This window comes from Bactrocera latifrons, unplaced genomic scaffold (assembly GCF_001853355.1).
Source record: "Bactrocera latifrons isolate USDA-ARS-PBARC rearing strain unplaced genomic scaffold, ASM185335v1 scaffold_19, whole genome shotgun sequence".
Lineage (NCBI taxonomy): Eukaryota > Metazoa > Arthropoda > Insecta > Diptera > Tephritidae > Bactrocera > Bactrocera latifrons.
In genome coordinates, this window is record NW_017535407.1 from 1,908,171 (window position 1) to 1,926,232 (window position 18,062).

At 37.2% G+C, this 18,062-nt stretch overlaps 1 protein-coding gene across 6 annotated transcripts in view; it reads left to right on the plus strand.

Annotated features, from left to right (window-relative positions):
* LOC108967561 (partitioning defective 3 homolog B) overlaps positions 1-18,062 on the plus strand; it is a 144,319-nt gene that overhangs the window by 55,435 nt on the left and 70,822 nt on the right. The window lies entirely within an intron of this gene.

Consider the following 18,062-nt stretch of genomic DNA (forward strand, 5'->3'; position numbering starts at 1 on the left):
CCTAAGGGTTAAAAATACCTACGGATTGGTCAACTGTTAATCGGACCCTCCATTACAAACTCACTCAAAAATCCACCAACTTATCGAACTCCTCTCGTATATCATACATTTATTTCGCTTTACTACCGATATCAGTGTCAAACTGGCTTAATTTTAAGCCAAAGTTATGGTATGGTGTATCACATCACATCAGTTGGAATTAAATATTTTTATTAGCGTCAGTGTTGGTCTATCATTTCAATTGGTGTCCGTTTCCTTTTTGGCTTCCTTTTCTTCTAACCACCCGAAGCGTGTGTGTGGATGAACTTCTACTTGTATATTCGTAGCCTTTACAGTTTTTGCCATCCTATACTTGGCGGTGCTTTATATTGCAATGTCATTGCCGCCCCACCACTCCAGCAACTAATGCAGCAGTCACAGTTAGCCACTGTATTCGTTGGCTATAATTTGTGCTTGTGGTGCATGCAATCGGCATGCGATACATCACTCGTTAGTTGAATGGTGGAGAGTATCAAGTGAAGTGAAAACTACAATATCATCATCTATGATATATGTGAACAATGTTATTGTGACAATAAAAATTGCACGTAAACATTTTTGAATTGTAATAATTTTTTTCAATAAATTTGCAATAATTTTAACATCTTTTAACTTAATAATTTTTTATCATATTTCCATATTAGCGAATGTTATGATCAGTTGATGTTACCGGCATAGTAATGTATTATTTATGTTGGTGCGTTTCACCGTCTCAGGATTTCAGGAATAAAATGAGTATGTGCGGATAGATGAAGTTGTCTTAATTAAGAATATACATATAATGCGAATTCGTGAAGTGTTAGGTTAAGATGTCAACAGCTTCGAACACCAGTCCATTGTGGTTTCAAAAACTTCTATGCAATTCACCATGAGATCCTTATAAATAGACAAAGTGCTTTGAGCCAGTTTCGGCTACCTTTTTTTTGATTCGCCAAAAGTAAGAGTACCGAGATGTTTCAGGTTTAGTTTTGGAAACATTGAAAAGTGCAAGAAAAAGTGCATGGTTGATTCCACCTCATCCTCTTCTATACAACTTTGACTATTAGCAACAAGACTTTTGATCTTACCGCTTGAAAATATGCCTTCTCTGTGTTGGCACATTTTGGTTTTGTAGTAATTTCGCCAGCGATTACGCTCTGAGCAGGCAAATGAAGTAGCTTGATGCTATTATAAGGACAGACACTCCTTGACTAGCATTGGGCGAACCGTTAGCCACTAACGAGTGAATATTGTGTGGTAAGTGATCTTGTATTGGATACGGAAGCAAATCAATCGATACACTTTTATTGCTATAAGTCAGAAGCTAAGGGAATAGGCGGGTTTTGGACGCCGAAAAAAAAAAGCTATTTTCATAATTTTTTTTTTTCTTTTGAGCATGTTAAATAGTAAAATTTTAATAATATTTTGTGATTTTTTATAAAATTTGTTTGGTAATTCAGCCACTGGCAGGTAGTTTCTGGATACACCACTCAAAATAGTCTCCTTGCGGTGGTCAGCATAACAGACGAAGGATTCATCTAAAGCATGATCCATTTCGAGGTCCCCTAATTTTTTAAAGAAAATACACAGAAATCTCAAATTTAATGAGGACTGTTTGCTATCATTCGAAATAGCATTATTTGGCATTTATTTTTTTGAGTCCAATTTTCAATGACTCCTTCGAGCATTTCAACTTGTAACTGGTGAATAATACGCGTGATGTTTTGCTCCAAGGACTGAAACCAAGCGGGATTGTACGCATAGGTTTTACACTTTACATATCCCCACAGGAAAAAGTCTAACAGCGTGATATCACACGCCTTGGTGGCCAATCGACTGGCCCTAAGCATGAAATTATCTGCTCTCCGATGTGTTCTCTCATTAAATCCATTGATTGATGCGATGTGTGAGAGGTGGCGTCGTCCTGTTGAAACCACCGTTATCACGAGCTTAAATTTTAGGTATCAAATAGTCGGTTATCATGATGCAATAACGGTCGCCATTGATGGTTACGTTCTTACCGACATCATTTTCGAAGAAATATGTACCGATGACTCCACTGGCTTAGAAACCACACGAAACCGTTGTTTCTTCTGGATGAAATGGTAGTCCTTTAATCTCTTCAGGTTGCTCTTCTTGCCAAATGCCGCAACTTTTGGGTATGGCCAGAAATGGGCCTCATCGCAGAACAAAATTTTACTCAAAAACATCGGTTATTCTTGGAAATTTTCAAGAGCAAATAGAGCGAAACGATGCTACTTGGGAAGATCGAGTTCTGGTCTTGCACAAGCTGTAGTTTGCACGCTTTCAATATAAGATCTGGACGTAAAATGCATCAAGTCGTTCCATACATCAGTCCGAGCTGTGGCGAACTGTGCCGAATCGACTCTCTTCGTGTATATTCTCAGCTACGATTGCTTATTTTCTTCATTGCGTGCTAGGCGTGGTTTATTCGGTCGAATAATAATCCAATAACGAATGCTGGATTTCAAGATGGATGATGGTGTTGTGAGTAGGACGCTCAGTATACCAATTATGTTGACCATAAGTTGAGCGAAGCGCGAGAAACACATTCTTTACAGAACGTGGACGTGACATGACACACGCGTTATCGGTCAATAAGAGCCTATTGAAAAAGCACCTCTACTTGGAGCACGCGTTAGTATAGAAAAGCTATTGCTAATTATTTTTTCATTTCAATTGAGTCAATTAGGAGTAATTATAGTTATCAAATTATTGTTACTGGGGTTGTCTAACTGAAATATTTATAAACTGACTGATTGGAGACATGAAGAAAATATTAAAGAAAATTTTCTAAAGATACTTTTTACTTTATTTCCTCTAATAAATTGCTATAAATATTTTTATTTGTATTTTTATTATGACACATTTTCTAAAATTGGTTCTCCTTTTCAGGTAAGCATTTCGCAACATGGCATATTATTTGCATTTCATAACGCAGCGGCAGGTGCAAAAGGTAACATTTGGTCCAAAATATTATAAGCCTTACTGGCATATTTACATTACCCACGTGTAAATATTCCATCTACACATATACATATATACTTTCAACTGCGCCGAGACAACATTACGCCATCAATAAATGCCAACCGGTGGCCAAAAATGTTTGAAAACAAATGCAGCCCGCGCAAGGCAAATCAAGTGAACACAAAAAAAAAATTACTTTTTAGATTTTAGGGCACTTATGTTGTCTGTACAACAGGAAATTCTGCACTTGGCGACGTGCCATCAATTTTTCATCTTATCACAGGTCATCGATTTACCGGCCTAAGCAATTTTGTTTGAGCGCAACATAGGTAAATGCATACAAATATTTACACATACATACATGTACTTGTAGAGAGAGGCTTTTAGTGGGTACGTTGCATGATCGGCCGCTTTGTTGACTCTCCATGTGCAGCCCCTTTCAGTGTTATCATAACGATAAACATTTTTCTATGTCAAATTTTGTTTGCCATTTCCAGGATTTTTTGTATGTTTATTCCCCTTTTTTTACCACGCTTTTACCCACACAACTCCTATTTGCTAATAATATTTCATATTTCATAGAATTTCGTAGTGTGTGTTGGAGTGCCTCAGCTAAACCTCGCACCGACATTGCACAGAATTCAATGTTGCAGTACCCTATAATTAGCTATGGTTATCCACACGCCTTGTTGTTATTGTATATTTATCATGCACGCGCTGCTGCAGTGTCAAATCGCATTGGGTTTAGCTTGAGCATAATGTAATGTCAGTTTCAAACTGACACTTTGATTGCAAGAATGTTACCACATCGCTTAGGGCGGACGAATTTTGATTGTAGTGATATACCCAGCGGTGGATGATGGTCATTTTTGTGCAGGAATATATTCTATAGGAATAATACTGATTTGTAAAGCTAAAGGTGACTCCGATTCGTCGGAACTTGGAGAGTTGTAAATTGAATATACAACTGGTCCAAATCTGATACCATTTAAAATCTGGTATCATATCATAACAGGTTAATTGAAAAGTACCCGACCTGACACATAAAATGAAAATTAAAATCAATTTACCACCTTAATTGGTCTTTTCCCAAAGTTTTCGACGAAGAACGTTGCCGTAATGCCTGAGAGAGGTACCACCTTGACATACAACTAATCTAAAATAAGAAATGACTGTACCGCAATTAATGAGTTCTCTCAAGTTCGCACTAGTTACATTGTAACTAATAACTGGCTAACAAAAAACTAGTCTGGCTTAACTACAATCGTTATTTCGCCACAGATCACATACGGAGTTATGTAGAGTACAATATTCGCACACATTTATAACTGTGTTTAAGTTATAAATCTTGTGAAATGATTCACTACGTCCACGGAGAAAAGAGCTTTGAATTGATGACTCAAAGGTACGTTATTACAATTGCCATAGAAAAACATATCGAGACATCGAGTATAAAGTGAAAATGAATTGCTGACTGATAGCTTGAATTGAAGAGTATGTAATATATATATAAAAATATGACTTTCTATGCAGAGCGTGTGGGTGTAAATGTCGAAAGCATTTGCAGAGTAATTATATAATTATTAAGTGATTCTTCGTCAAATAAATAATATTTTATAATTTTTTTTGTGCATTCTATATTTCACTCGCTCTGTCCAATTTTCTGAACCTTTGAACAGCTGACAAAATTCTACTAAGTTTCCAATATTCGCCTTTGCTATCTTACCTCTGATCTCTGAGCTGAGCTTAGGCTTCGAATTTAGATGACGCTAGCTTATTTCAAAACAAGTTTGTATCGTTTCTTTTGTTTTTCATTAAAAACTGGCCTTATCTGTACTATGTTCTTAGCCTAAGAATTCAGATTCAATTATTATTTTTAAAATGGTAGTTTTTTTTTTAAGAAAAAACATATAAACTTCAATTTTAATGAGTTGAGTTCAATTTTCGATGACTCGTTGGAGCATTTCGACTGGTAACTGGCGAATGACACGCGTGATGTTTTGCTCCAAGGCTTAAATCTAAACGTGATTGTTCGCATAGACTTTAGACTTTTTCATGGGTCTAACGGTGTGATATCATACATTCTTGGTGGTCAATCGTAAAATTAACTGCTCACCGAAGTGTTCTCTCAATATATCCATTGATTGATGCGATATGTGGGAAGTGACGCCGTCTTGTTGATACTAAACGTCCCCGAGATCACGTGATTCAATTTCAGGCATCAAATACTCGGTTATAATGGCCGCCATTCACTGTTACGTTCTCATTTTTGAAAAAATATGCACCAATGATTCCATCGGCCCACAGACTACACTAACCCGTTGGATTGTTTGGATGAAATGACTCTTCACGCCTATCGAGCCAAAAATGGGTCTCGTCGCTGAACATAATTTGGCTCGAAAACGTCGTATCTTCTTGGAACTTTTCAAAAGCCCATTGAACGAAGCGATGTGAAGGTCGAGCGGCTTCATTTCTTGCACAACTGTATATTGTATGATTTCAATTTAAGATCTCGACGTGAAATGCGACAAGTCCTCCCACATGTCAGCTCGAGTTGCTGCGAGCGGCGCTAAAGCGACTCTCCAGGGTCTTCGTGTATACTCTCAGCTATGTATTCTTCACTGTGTGTTGGACGTGGCCTATTCGGATGAATATTCTCCAGGGGTCTCAAGATGGGTGATGGTGTTTAGGATAGTACGCTCAGTATGCCAATTATGTTGACCACAAATTGAGTGATGCGCGCGAAACACATTCTTTACTGATAATAAAGGTAATAAAGTTGAACGATTTGTAAACGTTGTTCAGGCGTAAGTCTTACCATGATGAAATTGTTTTTTTTTTTTTTGTATATTTCTTGTTCTATAAAAAAAAAAAAAATGTCTTCGCCTTAGAGTTCACTTTCTCTTAAGCAATACTACTAATTCTAGAGTTCTTAAAAGCGGTCTGCACATAAAAAGATCTCTGTTTCGCATGCTCCTCTTTTCGTTTCTAGCGCAATGAACTGAAAATAGAATTTTTCTGCATGCAGAGCTCCGCACTCGGAACCCGCACGTAATGCTGCAAACACATGCTTCAATGAACCGGCTCAAATGCTGCACTCGCTTCTCGCACGTCTTAATGATTGAATTAATTTCAGATTCTAGTTAATCGAGATACTGAATTCACTGCTTTTTATCCTCAATCCAACATGTTCTTGTGCGCTTTTTTTTTATTCCTTTCTTTTTATCTTATTACGTCTTGTTGCCGCCATCATTCTTCATATTTCATTGCCACCCTGGTGCATATGCGCGCCTGTCCGACCGGCTATTGTCCACATGCTAACGCTTGGCTCTATGTCGTTTGCGCTGTCGATTCTTGTCTTTGGGCTGTCGTTTGTTATCTTCTAGGTTGCCAGTTCGGTCGCTATGCATTGCTGTGCCGCCGCGTCATACATCGGTATGTGTGTGTCTGTATTTTGCTGCGTCCACCCATTGATCCATTTGGTCTATTTGGCTCGACGGCTGTCACTGCACATGCGTATTTATGCAACGCTTATACCCATTCATGTGTTTATAATTCCAAGTGAATGCTGTGCAACTCTCGCTGCGGTGCGTTCTTAAATGGCTTGAATTGCATTTGTTGTGGTCTCGCACCAAAATTAAATGGAATATGCTAGAAAAGGCAAAGAAAACGATCAAAGAGATGAGTTGTGTAAAATAAAATTGTCCACTGAGATTGTTTTTGTGCTCAGCGCGACATGGCGCGGACGAGACGTGACATATATTACTATAAGAAATGGCAAGTGTCAAAGAAAGGAAGAGTTGAGAAACATTTTATTGGGGAAGGTATGAAGTCCGCGATATATCACCTCGTCACTAATGTAAGTTATATTTACTTGAACATAACATTAAGCCAGTGCAGTTAAGGACAAGCTATGAAAACTCTCGTAAAAAGATATTTATAGCCAGCAGAGCTTAGTCTTGAACTACAAAACTCTAGTTCTCAAGATTTTCGAGCGTAATACACGACAAGAAAAGTAAATCGATTTAAACGGTTCTCCAAGAGATGAGTATCAGAAATCCAGTATTTTCTATACCATCTTAAGAAAACGGAAATATTATAGACCATTTATGACTATCTTTTTCTGCAGGCATGTCCTATGCCTCGGACAACATTTCTTTCACTTCAAAACCGATTGATTTCTGCTGTGTCCAAAATAGGGAGTCATGATGAGTGTTTGCTTTATGGGTAATCAATATTATAGTATACTTTTCGGTGGTTGAAGACCAAAACTCGATTACCTTCGAGCACTGCTGTAGTATTTGCTAACAAAATAAAGTAGGTTCGAACTTCGCTACAGCATGGCAACCCGATTGGCATCTAGCAAGCGTTTCGGGGAAATAGATGGAAGAAGCGAGTAAAACGCTCTGAGAGATCCATCCACATTTGGCATAAGGTAAAAATGCGTACAACCTTTATGATCGAAGGTGACAAGCTAAATATTTATATTCCTGATGACACCCTCGTAAGTGATAATTGCCCATAGGCACGTTTGTGACATAGTCAAGGATTCTGGAGTCCCCAACGCCGCTCACAGATGAATGAAAAATAGAAGTTGGGAACCTTGAACCACGGATAAAAGAAAAATGGGAGTTGGGAACCCAGTCCGAAAAAATGAAAACTGGACTTAGACGCGCAGCACGCAAGCCCAAACAAGACCAGACAAACAGCCGCGGAACTCCTCCCAAATGTCGGTCCTAGTGATCCGATAAATCAACATGAGTGTTTCCTCCTTTTGCACTCTCTTTTAGGGTGAGGGGATCCCACACTTAAGTAGCTTCCACTTATCAATTGGTTGGATCCCATCGTCTCCAGGATAATCATTGCATATAAGCATTCGTTTAACTACGCATTATTTAGGAATGCTACTCATCACCTTCAGGTATTGACCCAGCGCCTTATAATATTAAAATAATGAGAGTAGTCACCACTAAACCAGATCACTTTATACCATCTATTTCACTTTTATCGGTCCAATAAATGCTATCTACATTTTTTACTCTCTTCCATTTCTCCTTATTTGTTTACTAACGCTTGCATCTTCCTTGACTCCCCCTCAACAGCTTACTCGCATACCTGTTCTGTCAATCTAAATGCAATGACTTCAAATTAATTTTCATTGCGTTGGAATTTATAGAAAGTGGTTAATCGCGTGTCGCTTTAATTGCTATTCTGATTATTATGACAAAGTAGTTTCGTGTTTTCCAGCTCGCTCGCTAAGTTTCCAATGAAGACACAGTATACGAGTGCAACTTGTATTATACAAACAGCTTTAAAAGCAATTAAAGTAAATTCTACATTTTCTCATTTTGTTGCTGTTATCTCTAGTCGACATTAAGCGTTGCCCCAGTGACGAGTTTTCCCATAATCTTATCGCCTCTGACGACGAGTGGCTAGTGAAAACGGTAGTGTTTTCTCAGAATCATTATCTTTTGATTTCTTCGTTTGTTTTATGTATAATTTAATCAGTTATTAGTCAGGCTTGTACCACTTTGATGTGTGTGTGCCCCCACGGTGCGCTGCTTTTTATAAGTAATGAAAATGTTTAGCGTAATTAATGAGTGTTCTTTGAATATTTGAACATGGAAATATTGTATGAAAAAGTAGAATTTACATACGCTGCTTCTAATATGTGATTTTTGTAAAGAAATATTTACTTTTTATGATTAATCTCGTTTGGGTTTGACCCTAATTGATTATTATTAAGCGAAGAATCTTTTCGTAAGTAGAAGACGTGCTAGTTGAGCTGATCAATCTGTACGTACAGGTTATACTGTACTGATCTCTCAAGAATTTTACTATTCACGCTGAGCTATAATATCGGAGTTGAAAGAATTATTTCAACTTAATGATGAGTGATGAGTTTAGCATGTGATTTACTCACATATTTTAAGAAATGTTTGTGGTCATACATAGATCATATTTAATATACAAAAAATTTAATCTATATCTATATCTGTCTGGTGGTGACACACGCCCGCAGAATAGGATTGACAGATCGATAAGATTGCAGGAAATGTCTAAAGCAAGGCACCAGGTAATTAGCAAATCTAAGCTGTAAGCATCTGGGCTCCGCGCGGTTTGATACACTGGAAGTGGTGTCGATAGTGAGCCCACAGAGTCTGTTGAAATTCGCCTGGCTCATTGGCCTTCCAGACTAATATAACCTATATAATATAACCTATAGCTCTAAAATTCCAATTTTGAATAGGTTTCTAATTCTTTCGGATATTCTTCATTTTTATCAATTACTCAAGAGTATAACTTCACATTTTATCTTGCATGTTTTTACGACCGAAAAGAAAAATAAATACGAATAAGATTTGTATTGAAAATCAGATGCTATTGAGGCGATAGATTTTCTGAAACCTCAGATTATATTTCGATTTTTTTTTACCGAATGAGTTGAAGAAAAAATATTATTTCTATCGATAACTATACTATTTATATCGATAACTGCAAGATTTATATCGTTAACTTCAAAATCGAAAAGCCTTATCGAAAATAAGCTTGACTTTAAGATCGCCCTAACTTATTGTTGCGTATAATAAAATCCGCTTGTCTCACTCTCTACACTAGTTTTCAGAAAGGAATATCAGAAATTTTTTTTTTCGGCTGAACTGGTCAATTCCTTCAGATAATTCCGTAAAACTTTCCAAAAACTATCGATATTATAATCGATGTTTCTAGTTATTGTTAGGCAGTTAAAGATCTTTAGGCTTCCAAAAAGTAAGAAAAACGTTGAGAATTATACTATTTTAGCCCTTATGTAAGCTTATAAGTATTATAGCTCCAGAGTATGCCAAGATTCATATTAGTCGATAGTAGTCGATAAATTATCGATATTTTTTATATTCTCACTGATTAATCAATGGTAGTCGTCTTAAAATGTAAAATTATCTTTTTTATATGAATCACTTTACAATCGTTGACCGATTTTCGTAGAGGCTTTAAAGCCAGGGTCTTTTAAGACCAAGGAAAGCATTTTTATTTATATTTTTTCATCTAAAATTTTAATATATTCATCTAAACTGAAAATATTAGCCGTACTTTGCTAGCACACTAAAATAAACCGTTGTTAAATTGCATGGTTGACTGCTTACTGGTCACTTGGCCACTACTTGCCTTAACTCTATTCAAAATATTTTTATTTCACACATTCCCCCTCGCCACCGACTGCATCAGGTCTTATTATTTATTTTATTCGCTGAAGAAACCATTATTTTTTTTTTTTTTTACTATTTATAACTATTTCAGTGCTGCAACCACTTTGATGCACTGCTGTGCTACCCGCCGGCCTGCGTTCGTGCACTGCGCACTACGCCTGCGCGACTGAGGATATGCGCTGTTGGTCGCCGCCACAACCACAATCAACTCCTTAAAACTTTAACAGACGATTTTCTTCTTAAAAGTGTGAAGTGGCATTATTTTTATTATTTCTTAGTTATCGCTTCTCCCTGCAGCGGCAACAAAGAGCGCTGCAAACAGGTTGAACGCTGAATAAAAGCAAGAAAATACATTAACTTCGTTTGCACCGAAACTGTAATACCTTTCACTGGTGTATTTCTTATAGCCTGGTGGGAAAGGACCCGAATTTGTTCTAAAAGTTTGTATGACAGCTATATGCTATAGTTGTCCGATCTGAACAATTTGTTCAGGGATTGTAGCGTTGCTTTGGACAATAATCGGTGCCAAATTTCATGAATATATCTTGTCCAGTAAGAAAGTTTTCCATGCACGAACCTGATTTTCTTCGAAAAGTTTGTATGGCAGCTATATGCTGTAGTCGTCCGATCTGATCAATTTGTTTGGGGATTACAATGCCACCTTGGGCGGCAACCATCCCAAATTTCCTGAAGATATCTCGCAAAATAAGAGAGTTTTCCATATGAAGACCTAATTTTGATTGAATACTTTTTATGGCAGCTATATCTTATAGTTGTTCGATATCGACGGATCCGACAAATTCGAAGCTGCTTTAGGCGAAAATAATGGGTGTAAGATTTCAAAGCGTTAACTCACAAATTGAGACCTTAGGTCGTGTATATATACTTTGTAGCGTCTCCGACGTTTCCTCCGTGTAGGGTATAAATATAAGAAAAACTATATCAAACTAGGCGAAATACATACGTACACCTCTCTAGTGGTTGAGTGGCGGCATAAGATGATGATTATGACGATGATGATGCGTGCGCGCAGACACATTTCTATGCAGTTACACACGCTTACATACATACATATAGAAAACCTTGAAAACCAACAAAGCCGCAAGGTAGCGCAGCACGTAACAAGCGCTCATGTATGCATGTATGTATATGTGTGTGTAATATAAACAGCAAAAGTCAAGCCGCCAAGAAGGTAAAGAAAGAAATTTATTCATCCTTATCAAGTCAGGGGTGAAATGGGCATGAAAGAAGAAAAATAGCAGCGTTGCAACAAAACGCTACACTACACACACACACATATATATGCAATAAGATGTTAAGAAAAATACACTTCTTAGCCGGCAGCGAAGGCCTGACACAAGCTTCCAAGCCGCATTGCGGTTGGTGGTTGGACCAGGGCGGTGCGGACATTTGACTTGATAGCTCAGCGCAAAGCAGTGCAGCTATATAGCTATATGTGGTTGTTGTTGCTTGAACGCTTGGTCAGCCAACTCGCCGTTTAGCGCTGGTCCAGTCGCCCAGTCACTCACTCAGCAGCACTTGGCGTTCTGTTGTGCTTGGAATGCGGTGTGCAACAACAACAAGAACAACAATAAAACCTATTTACCATTGCACACGTGTGTTTTTTCTATATCAACGCGTTTGTTGTTGTTGTTGCTGTCATAGCTACGCGTTTGCCAATGGTTTGGCAGATCGTCGGTTGGTCGGACGGCATCGTCGTCGTCGTCTTCGTCTTTTTCCACTATCTGGCTTGGCGCATATCTATTTCAGAGCTATTATTCTTATTTCCCTATCGTTTGCTGGGCTTGCTTTTGCTTTATTGTTTTTATTGTTGTATCTATCATAGTCATACACTTTGTTGTGTGCATGCTTTTGTTGTAATTTAATTTAAATACAAAATGTTTTTCGTATGTAAAATTTATGACCACAGAAATGGACTTGAAATTAATGTCCGAAATATGCCAACAAGGAGATATACATACACACACATACATACATATGTATATGGTTACTGTGTACAAGTGCATTTCAAAGGGCCAACTGCTGTTCGCTTCATCTCCACCATTGTTGTTGTTGACCCGCAGCGTTTCTTGACCATTCGTTGCAGTTGAGCTCATCGTACCCCATCACATACACACTCGTTTGCATAGCAATTGTTTGTATATATGTGTGTGCGCATTTCGGCTTTACAAATTCCAATTAAACTTTTGTTATTTGTTGTCCGAAAGCGCCAGCAACAACACCTGCCAACTAACACTGCTGTTATTATAATTTTATTGTTGTAGTTTATACCTTTTTGTAGCCGATCACTTTTACTTCTAATGAATTCCGCCGCGGGTATCGGCCGATTATTTTCAGCCCCGTTAATGCGTTTCTTAATAAAAGCTCACATTTATCACGCTTTGTTGGTGGAGCTTTTTTGTAATCTCGCGTCTTTTTGGTGCAATCCCGGCTGAAGTTTATTAATTGTTTATAGAGAAGTTTTTATAATGGCTTAAAATCAGTTTTGCTCCAAGAAAATTAGTAATTCTTGGTACTTTAGAAAAACTACAAGAGCCACCAGTAACCCTTGTAAAGGCTTTGCATCAATTTATTCGCTTTTATCGGCTTCTTTAAGCCTTTCCGTTCAATTTTAAAGTGTTAGTCAAAACAATAGATGAATTAAATACACAATCAGGAAAGACTAGGTGAAGTCCAGCTGTGACTAGTATGACATATAGTTCTGTCTGAATTCATGCTTTCAAATAATTCAATGCGAATCTGCATTTCCATGGCTCCATCACAGGTGATTGGATAGCTTGAATAGGTTAGGTTATGTTAAATGGTATATTATCCTAACAAGGAAATCACTTGGACAGCATATAGCACCGGTCCAATGTGGTACCTAAAGTTCTTATAAAGTAATCATTAAGACCCTCATAAAACGCCAAAGCGCTTGGAGCCATTTACAGATTGTTTTGAGGTGGCTAATATCGCTTTCGGCTCTTTCTCCTGATTTGCCGAATTTATGACTGTCGTTATGTTTAAATCTCAGTGTTGGAAAAGCTGGACAATTGAGCAGAAAGTGCCTAAATATTTTCACTCCAAGGTCAGGTAACGGTAGATCCACTACGTTGGACTCAAGGCCAAAAATATTCCGCAGAAGCTGGTAGTCGATCAATYAATGCCTTCTAAGCGCAAGCGATGTACGAAGTTCAGTGCAATAACGCAAGATAACAAATAAGCGTGCTCCACTTGCAAGCTCATCGAATCGGATAATGAACTAACTTGACACCATATGTAGAGAGAATAGACATTTCTTGTCTAACTTTGAGCGCATAATTGGCGAGTTGAACGCTAGTATTGCCGCTCTAGTGTCGGAGGTCTCAATTTCATTAAAGAAACTCCAGATCGGAGAAGTATGTAGGCAGCCACCTTAATAGCAGTTACTACAGTAGGCTGCTAGTCTAAAGCCATGCTTCATGGAGACCTTCTTGCAAAAAACTCCTCCTCCAAAAACGTAGTTTCGAATCATCCGTGAAAAACCTTACTGCGTTTTTTCCTCAACGACGTCCCCTCATCAATATATACCTCGTAGATATGTGAGCGGAGAAACATCCACCAGGCGTAAACTCTACGTCGTAAAGGTCCAAGTGTGCAGGAATGCGTGTCCCTGTTTTGACCCCTCATGCACCAAGCTTACCTGAATCTAAAGCGTCCTAAGGCGGCATTTTTTTTATCCGTTATGATCCATTTGGATTTCAATGACTTCACGACAGTTAACGAAGTATAAGTATAGTTGGAAATTCTTCTGGCCGAGTCTAAATCCAATGTCACATTTTAACAAACATAATGCAACGCTCATAAAAAGTGTAGATCGTGACTAAGCAGTGCATGCAAGGTAGTCAATGTGATATTTATTGCCCTTGGCAAGAGCTGGCTGGAGGGCTAAGAGGATATGGAAATTTCGATGAGAAAGCTTTTAAAATTTTTTCAACACTTTGCCTTTATTAAGAAAAAGCTTATAGTTTTTTATCAGCTACATTCGTACGAGGAGTTTTCCCAAAGAAAAATCTATATTTCGTTGCACACACAGCGAGCTTGTGAAATGTCTAATCAAATAGTTGGAGATTTTATTTAAAAAAAAAAAAAGACTTTCGAACCATTCTGGCATTCATATTTAAGATGATTTTGTTAAAATACCAAATTCTCTTCCGAAAATAAACAAAATCATAAAGTGACTTAAGTTGACTTCAGCTAAGGACGTTATTTTGGTTACTGCTAAAAGACCTCAACCTCATTTGAACACAATTTGAATTGCGGGTCTTAAGATATTGCTCACTTGTCCATATTAATCTAATTCGACTTAAGCCATTTTAACATATTATCATAGTTATGGATTGATAATATCGAAAATATCTTCTATAGTATTTTTTGAAACTCCTTTTTCTTTTTTTTGTTTTTTGAGCGCTTGCAGCTTTCTTTTTACAATAAAATTACCGTATTTCCTCTTTTTGGCTACAAAAAATGGATCTTTTTAATTTCCTCAGAAATTGCTGCCTGCGCTGTTCGCTTAAAAGTCATTTCCTCTCTTTTTTCGCTGGCTGATTTTGTCATTTATATTAATAATGTCTTTATTTGTTTTTATCTGTGAATGCATGTGTGTGTGTGTTTGTATTGTTTTTGTAGTTTTCGCTTAAAACTCGTAAACCTTTTAATTTCTTTGCTTTTAATAGTGCTGACTAGTCTCGCTTGACCCATTGACTCGCTAATCAAAACGCGTCAGCGGAAGCTCACACACACACACACACACACATATGCGCATATATGCATGCTTATGCATTTTTTAGTGTTGTGTGTATGTATGTATAATGCATATGTATATGTACATATTTGGTTTGCAACCACTTCAACAAATTGATTTACTTTTTGAGTGATTTCTTCGCTGATGTTTACTGACCACTGTGTGCCTGATTGGTCGACTACCGCTGCTTTGCCAATTTAGTAAGTCATTCATATTTCTGCCACTGTTGCAATTTAAATTCCAAATCAGTGCTTTTTTTTTACTCAATATAAAGCCAAGCAACTCAATTAATAAATCATTTTATGCTCGCCTTTATTTCACACTGTTAATTGATCAGCCGCTGTCTGTTGGCTTATTTGCTTTGATATCCGGTCAAACCGGTTACGCGCATATTTTGCGGTTACGTTGCTGCTGTTGTTGTTATGATGCGCTGCGTTTTGCGTAAAAAGATCGTCATATTTTGTTTGGAATGTGAATAATAGGCAATATTGCAATTGAAACAAACATCTTCATCAATTCCTTTTCCGCGGCAGCTTCGGTGTATTGTTACTATTTTTTTGTTTGCTATAAAAAACACAAAGCAATATTATTTAATAATATGGCATTTTGTCATAGCTAAGGAGAGTTTTTTATTTTATTTTATTATTTTTGTTTTCTTTGTATTTTATCCACCTCTGAGCGAAAGATGTGAATTGGCTGCTATTCTTATGCTGATGTGTGTATTTTTGTTAGTTATATAACTACATGTGTGTATTTGTATAAAAATATACACGCCATTTCTTAATTGCCGCATAATTGATGGCTTTTATATTGACTTAAACACACTTGCTAATTTTTTTCTTTTTTTGTTTCTTTTTTTTTTTTTTGAAACTCGGGACATCTCATTCATGCTGCGATAATGATGCTGACATAATAGAAATAATATTAAAAATTTAATCCGAAGGTCATTTGTGCAAAATGTTGCAATTTAAAATATTTTGAACATGATTATTATACTGTCGCGAGGTTTCATGAACATTTACTAAAATCAGTTTTATTCAACAGCTTAGGGTCATCCCAACTAAAATTATTTGTTGTTTTTTCATCTAAGTCAGATGTAAAGGGTTTTACAATAAGAGCGTTACAAAAGTTGTTTTTTTTTTTAATAAATCAAAGAACGATTTGGGATATCAATCCAATCCAGACGCTTAATCAAATTTTCGACTTTTTCGAGCATAAATCGACCGTTACTGCTGCAATTTCATGTTCGACATTCATTCGTACGAAGTTCATCAGTAATCACTGGCTTGGTAGCATAAACCATAGACTTGACGTAGTCCCACAGCATATAGTCTAAAAACATCAAATCGCACGACCGAGGCGGCGACTTAACTGTACCATTTCGTGAGATAACACCTTTACTAAACTTGGTTTTCAATAAATCGATTGTGACATTCGCTGTGTGGCTTGTGGTGCTGTTCTGTTGGAACCACATGTTGTCCAAGTCCATATCATCTAATTCGAGGCAAAAACATCCGGTTATCATTGAGCGGTAGCGATTTCCATTCACAGCAACGTGCCGGTCCTTATCATCACGGAAGAAGTATGGCCCAATCAAGCCGCCGGCGCATAAACCGCATCAAACCGTAATTTTTTCGAGATGCAATCTTTGCTCTGGAGTACGTGTGGATTGATGTCTATATCAATAACGCATACTTTGGTTATTGACGAACCCATTCAGCCAGAAATGCGTCTCATCGTTGAAGATGATTTTTCGATGAAAATCTGGATAATTTTCAAGTTGTTGCTCAGGCCAATTGGCGCACATACGACGTTAACTTGATCTTGTAAGGATGTAGACCAATACCTTTTCGCAAAATTTGCCACAATGCCGTCACAGAGATAGCAATACCTCAGAACGACGTGTGAGAGACTGAGTTGGGTCTTCCTCAATTAATGCGCTGGCGGCAGTTTTTTTTTACTGGCACGGCAACATTTTGTACTGTGTCTGTGGATTCAAAATTTTCCAAAAAACGCTCAATCTGACAGGACGATAATGACGACCATAAATTGGACATAGCGCTCTTAAAGTTGAGGCCCACTGGCTCCGAATTGCAGTAGTATCTTTTCATGATGACATGGCAAACCTTACTGAAGAGAAATGTGAAAAAAGCGGGAAAAACTAACTTGCCGTTTGCTTTCCCTAACGGTCTACTTTTGTAGAGTGCCTATTGAAAGACCCGTTACTTCATAATTAGTTCTTATTAAAAATGTGTTTTTTTTAATTTATTTATGTATATGCAGATTTTCCACACATTGATTAGAAAAATTCTTCTTCTAAAAATTAATTTTTTTTTATTAAAGTGATGATCTCTCTAACATCATCAAGCTTTGTTTTTTTTTTATAATGATGTATAGTTAAAAATAAATCAGTAATAAAGCTTTTTCGCTAAAAAATCTCAAGAAATTAAGAAAGTTGTCTCACAGCGCCATCTATTGTAAGTTTTACATATGCTTAGTGAAAGATTATCTTCTAGTAACTATACCGTGACCGGTTTACAAATTATAAGCAACTATATCTGAAAATATTATTTGCAATGGATTTCTCTCATCGCTCAACTAAAACTGAGACATTATTATTATTTGCAATATTACAAAGCTTTCCATTTCGCATTATTAATTTATATGAGGCACTCTGTTGTCGCAAACGTGCCATCTATTGGCTAAAAGTGGTAGTTTTGTTTGCATATATAGTAGTCGTGTTCACAACCGCATACGACTAGTCGCAAGGTGACGTCATATCTTAAGCCAACGTCGCGACATCTATGTGTGAATTTCTAAAGACATTTGTTATAACACACGTCACCGTTATTTGAATTTATTTGACAAATTTCTGTCTATGCATGATTTTTATACTCTCGCAACAAAGCTGCTAAAGAGAGTATTATAGTTTTGTTCACATAACGGTTGTTTGTAAGTCCTAAAACTAAAAGAGTCAAATATAGGGTTATACATATATACCAAAGTGATGAGGGTGACGAGTAGAGTTGACATCCGAATGTCTGTCTGTCCGTCCGTCTGTCTGTCCG